The sequence below is a fragment of the Gymnoscopelus microlampas genome (assembly GCF_963454915.1).
Source record: "Gymnoscopelus microlampas genome assembly, chromosome: 3".
Classification (NCBI taxonomy): domain Eukaryota; kingdom Metazoa; phylum Chordata; class Actinopteri; order Myctophiformes; family Myctophidae; genus Gymnoscopelus; species Gymnoscopelus microlampas.
Genome location: NC_139940.1, coordinates 5,503,578 through 5,509,864, shown reverse-complemented (window position 1 = coordinate 5,509,864; position 6,287 = coordinate 5,503,578). Strand labels below are relative to the sequence as shown.

Here is a 6,287-nt window from a genome sequence, read left to right as displayed (position 1 = left end):
TCACCTCTACAGTTCAGTTCAGAACTTCAGACCAAAACACACAACTTCCAGTGAGGGACTGGGACTGCTGACCCAGACTGCTGCTGCTATATCAGATGAATGGACTTTAACAAGAACATTACATTTTTTTTACATTACATTACAGTCATTTAGCAGATGCTTTTATCCAAAGCGAAATAACCAGGATTCACTGTGAAAGTCTTGCATTGCATCTGGAGCAGAGTATATCAGAGTAATTGTAGCTTCACTGAGAGACGCAATGGCTTCACAGACGTCTCTTTCAGAGGAGGATTTTTCCTGTTATGTGTGTCTCGACATCTTTAGAGATCCCGTTGTCCTGTTATGCAGCCACAGCTTCTGTGAAGCCTGTCTGCATACAGTGTGGAGAGAGAAGCAAATAAAGGAATGTCCAGATTGTAAGAAGATATCTTCAATGGATCATCCACCCTGTAACCTGGCTCTGAAGAACTTGTGTGAGGCCTTCAAACAGGACAGACACCAGAGAGCTTCAAAACGCCAGAGAACTTCACCAGCTGGGTCTGAGGTTCTCTGCAGTTTGCACGAGAAGAAACTCAAGTTCTTCTGTGCGAAGTGTGAACAGCTAGTGTGCGGTGTGTGTCTTCATTCAGGAAAGCACGGCCACGACTACAGTCCCTACAGTTGGGAAGTCACACCCATCGATGAAGCTGCGCTGGACCATAAGTGGAGAGTCCAGGCATCGCTGCAGCCTTTACAGGACACACTGAAGGTACTTAATGATCTTAGTGGTAAATATGCACAGACAGTAGCATTCATTAAGCCCCAGGCCCAGTACACAGAGAGTAAGATTAAAGAACAATTTAAAAAGCTCCATCAGTTCCTACAAGAGGAAGAGGAGGCTCGAATCACTGCACTGAGAGAGGAAGAGGAGCAGAAGAGTGAGTCCATAGCAAACACGATTGTAGATCTGGGCCGTGAGATAGCAGTCCTTTCAGGAACAATCGCAGCCACACACAGAAAAATAACGGTTCGATCTGGAACCAAAAATGGTTCTTCAGAGTGATTCCATAGAAGAACCATATTTGGTTCCAGAAAGAACCTTTTACACTAAGGTTCTTTAAAGAACCATTTATTCGAATGGTTCAATAAGGAACCATTAAAGGTGCATTAAAGAACCATCAAAAAATGGTTCTTTGAGGAACCGTTTCTGGTTCCTCAAAGAACCATGTAAAAAAATGGTTCTCTGAAGAACCTTTTCTAAAGTGGTTCTTTGAGGATCCAATTAGTTCAATAAAGAACCGTTTTATAATGGTTCTTCAGAAAAAAAAGGTTCTTTGGATAATAAATGTTTCATTACACATTAAAATATATTAGATTTACTGGAAAAGATGGACACAAGATTTTATCATTTGAATTTATTAATAAATAAGCCCACATATCTCCATATTTGAACATTAAACATGAACTTAACACATTTAGATTTAAATCTTTAGAAACTTTTGGGGGGCTAGTGGGGGCATTCTTTGTCTGTAAGGCTCATGGTCTTCAGGGTTCTTGTCCCCCAAATGGCAACAGCAAGCTCATTCATGAACAGGGAGTCCTTGGTGTTTGCTGCCACCATCTTCCAGATCTCCTTTTGGAGCCACACACCAGAGCCAATGTGGACCTGAAACAGAAGAAAGCAAGACATGTTTTAGAAATGAAAACACATTTTACCATGACATTTCCCAGACTTTCATTTTGGACAAAAGCAGGCACACTTCAAACAGTCTACTGTAAAGAAATGACATTTTCATGTCAAGGACCCCCAAATGTGGACCCTATTTGGAAAAGAGTTGGTGCCATGGACCTCCAATAGAGAAGATGTTAATTGTTGGATTAAATTTAGTACAGAATTCTACAACTGTCTATACTGTAGGTGGGGAGAGTTAAAGTAATTATTATACAGTACAATGTCATTGGATTACATACTAGCTGGTAAAACAGTAGTGAAATAACCCTTTGTGCCTGGCATCCCTATTTTGTGCATGCCATACATCCACACGGCGTAGTGTCATCATCAGTGGGCCGTACCTACGGAGGCGGAGGCGCGCTCGGGGGAAAACACAAATTTCCCCCAGCTGGTATAGACAGAGGGATGTGGGGTTTTCAAACTCACATGCTGTAAAAGTATACCAATTTAAAAAGCAGGCGTCATGGCTTGCCAGATCACAGGCACAGAACCTTGTTGCCACTCGACAAGGAACGTTACATTAGCAAATTAAACAAGAGTCCGATTGGAATGTTGTCCTGACTGGACAGAGGATCCAACACAACACAATGGCCCGAGGTTATCTGATTTAATCGCCTGGTAAGAGACACTATTACATTTTCTATAGATATGATCAATTAAACTTATCATAATATCAAAAAGCAAAAGTCATTCATTCATCAATGATGTTTATAGAACACGTTTTAGTGAATTCCTAGTACAGGAGACATCGACGCCATTACAGTTTGGAAACGCAACATGCAGCGATTTACACACAAAACAAGCCAAACCCTAACCTATCCTCGTTTAAAAACCTACAGAAAACACAATTGTTAATCTGGCAATGAACACGGAGCTAAAGCAGTGTGTAAATCCTGCATGATATCAAATGATGCATGTCGCCAAATGATAATGGTGTCGGTACGTGCCGTTCACAAAACAGTCTCTAAATTGTACTTCAAATTCACTATAAACATTATTGATGACTTAATGGCTGTTGGGTTTCGATATAATGGTAAGTTTAATTGATCATATCTTGTAATAGTGTCTCTACCAGGCGATTAAACACTGTGCATATGTAAACATGTTTGGCAACACGGAGGGAGACGGGTGGTAACCAGAAAACTCGCCCCAAAACACGCTCGCCCCCATTTCCACCGACCAGCGGTTCTTGTATTCTTGCATCTGTATTACGGTTTGAAATAAGTTCAGGGTTAGACATAGTTTTACTGAGGTTATGTTTAGGAATACCAGGTGAATACCGGCGGGTTTGCCCCGGGGCGACTGTGTTTTGGGGCGAGTGTTTTAGTATTCAGACGGCGTTCCCGTCTATCTCCGTGTGTATCTATAGGCAAAACTGTTCAAAAATAGTTCAGAAATAGCAAAACCTAGCTGATCTACAAGCTCACGATGCATCATGACCCGTTGCCTATTTTTGAAATAGTGCTTTTGTGCTTAACTGTTTCTTATTTAGCTGGGGACACTGTGGAACCCCCTGGGGACCCCACTTTTATGAACCACTGTCCTACACAGTATGTTTCTTCAATACCTTGTCACCGTTGGTGTCAAACATCCCAGGTGTCGATGCCAAATCGTCTGACTCGGGGGGAAGAGGAAATGGAGGAAGTTGCAACTGAAAATGTAGAGAATCACATTTAAGCTCCTTTTGGCAGTATCACAGTACTTATATTGTACACATTGTCACCATTTTCGGTAGAACAGTATGACTGTCTAAACACACCTATGCTGTCACTGGTTTTCTTATCTGCAGCAGGGATGTCAGGCTTTGCTGCAGAGCTATATTGGGGCCCTTCCTCCAGTTTCTGTTTTGCAATCTCTAATTTGTTGCATCTTAAAGCATGAACAGGGTACGGAGAAAAAAAAGAAAAAACAAATGAATTGATGTATGCGTTAGTAGGATAACAGTTTAATAATGAACCTAGCATCTGTCCACTCCATATAACATGCTTTCTATATAATGTTTTTTTTAACATTTGTGGTCAAGATCTAAGTAAAAAAGAACATGAGAACAATTAACCAACATATAGATATATACTTGAGAAGAGCAACCTCATGCAACTGTTTCGTTAAAATTAGTCATTGCTTACTTAGTTTTAAGGTGCTGTAGGTCCAGCTCCAACTCTTTGGCCTTCTTCTGGGTACGACTGTACTTGACATTTCGTCGTGGATAGCTTGGGGTACAACAGCATCTCCACCATATTCAGACGAGTCAGAGTCTAAAGGTAGTGCAAGTGATATATTTTGGATAAAACAAGATATTTTTTGTTATAAAGTTAAAGTGGAATAAAATGTAATTTTATGCAATCTGTATCGTAGAGTATATTAATACAATAACTTATACAATCTGTATGTTGGAGTATGTTAATACAAATAATACTATATAACTTATATAATTGGGGTGGTTGCATTTCGTCTCGCCTGCTCTTCTATTGAGACATTTAGTGTCAAAGGTCATGTCTCACCTAGACACAGGATCTGACATGAATTTTGATCTGATGGTCAAGGTTCAATGTATCACCTGAGCAAGCAGGCAGGCTCTATAGAGCGTGCCAAAAATCCTGAAGGGGGCGTCAACAAGTGTCATTTGGTAGCGGCGGACATCTTTGAGGGGTATAAAACAGGTTGACTTAACATTGCCCCCCTCAAGTATGTCTGCAGCTACTATGCCACGCGCCCCATGGTGACGAGTCGTTGGCACGCTCTATTAGCTCAATGGTAAAAGCACTTGCTCAGGAAACCGGGTTCAAATCCGGGGGAGAAGAGGAAAGTTACATAGTGCAGCTTTAACCCATTAAGACCTGAGGCCGATTCTAAAAATGTTCTCTAAATCCTAAAAGTTTTTTGAAAATAAAAGGAAAAAGATTTGAGGTACAAATGTTCGCTTTAAAAAATATATATTCAAAGATTTTCAAAAATAGCAATCTACAAGCTCATAGCGTGACACCGAGTGCCGCGCTATGAGCTTGTAGATCTGCTGTTTTTGAATGGCCAAAGAAATGGCCAAGTTTTTGAATGGCCAAAGAAATAAAAAAAAATGACACAGATGCGTTCCCGGTCTTAATAAGCAGGGGTCTCTCAATCTCTTTAATAAGTAGACAATTCAGTTTCAGATGGGTTGCCAATTTCAGGAGAGAGTACCTATTCATTAGCTTCAATGTTAAGTGTTCCTGTTCCAATGTTGCATGCCCACTTCTTTGTGTCATCACTTCCAATTGCACTTATTTATCCTGTATCCAGAGTTCTGATTAAATTTGGTATTCCTGGAAATGCATTTTCGGCTTACTAAAGAGGTGAAGAGTCTGGGAGACCCCTGTTACTGAACAGTTTGAAGCAATGATTACTTTAATATTACACAAAACAATATCACTTTACCTTCAAACTGTTTTCTTTTCTTTGTGGGAGGGGAGGGGGGGGGGGGCATAACACATAATGGTTCTCTCTTCTTGGGTTCCTTTTTCTGTTTTAGTAGGGCTGCCTGCAAACCATTCGTTTTGGCCACTGCAGCCAAAGAAATGTGTAATAATAACACACACACACACACACACACACACACACACACACACACACACACACACACACACACACACACACACACACACACACACACACACACACAGACAGACAGACAGACAGACAGACAGACAGACAGACAGACAGACAGACAGACAGACAAGCGAATCATTAATGTTCAGAGTTCACAGGATATTAAAACACTCTGTAGCTTCATCACTGAAAGCCACACACACACACACACACACACACACACACACACACACACACGCCAGATTTTGAATTTAGTTTTGAGCAGCACACAGGCAAGCAGTACAGATAGTGGCCTATATTAAACATTATATTGTATATTCCCACTGTAATTTCTTGTAATTATTGTCATAATCCCTTTATCAAGACACATTATATAACTAAACAATGTTGGGTCATGACTTGTGATTGACTTAGAACACAGCAGCCTACGCACTTATAAATACAGTCAGTAATAGTAGGCTAAAAAGCCTACATAAACAGTATTTCTGTGTGTCAACACTCACCTAAAATGTCCGCCGCTTCTTCTTCTTTCTTTTATCTTCTCTGAAGCCGGTTTATAATTATTTTTTATGAATCTAAAGCAATGCAATTGATTTAACTTTCTATGAAGTGAGAGCAGGCAGCTTGACTCGAGACAGCATTCATTCTCCCCGCGCGTCGCGAGCGGTCGGGAGCATAGAGTTCAAGGGTCGCGAGCCAGCTGAGACATTGTTGCCAGATTTTGTGAGAGAAATAAGCAGCCAGGTCTGTGAAAACAATTAAGCCCAAAAGAAGCGACACCTACATAGGTTTATAGAGCTTTATCTACAAGCTCACAGTGCGTCGCATTTGCAACGCATTGTGAGCTTGTAGATCTGCTATTTTCAAAAAGAATAAGTGAAATATTTCACTAATATTTACGAGCAACTTTACAGAAAAACAAGCCCAAAGTCGCTTATAATAAGCAGATATGGCAACACTACTCAGGGCCCATAAAGGGCCCACTTCTCTGTAA

The 6,287-nt window shown here is 40.7% G+C and overlaps 1 long non-coding RNA gene across 2 annotated transcripts; it reads right to left on the bottom strand.

Annotated features, from left to right (window-relative positions):
* Positions 1–1,385: 1,385 nt before the first annotated feature.
* Positions 1,386–5,983, bottom strand: LOC311041432. 2 transcript variants are annotated; one of them, XR_014600406.1, is made up of 6 exons: positions 5,797–5,983; positions 5,123–5,248; positions 3,838–3,966; positions 3,471–3,580; positions 3,279–3,362; positions 1,386–1,645 (listed from the first exon to the last, which is right to left on the bottom strand). It is a non-coding gene; the product is annotated as an uncharacterized lncRNA (long non-coding RNA). The 2 variants fall into 2 exon arrangements; XR_014600407.1 differs by lacking the exon at positions 3,471–3,580.
* Positions 5,984–6,287: the final 304 nt, after the last annotated feature.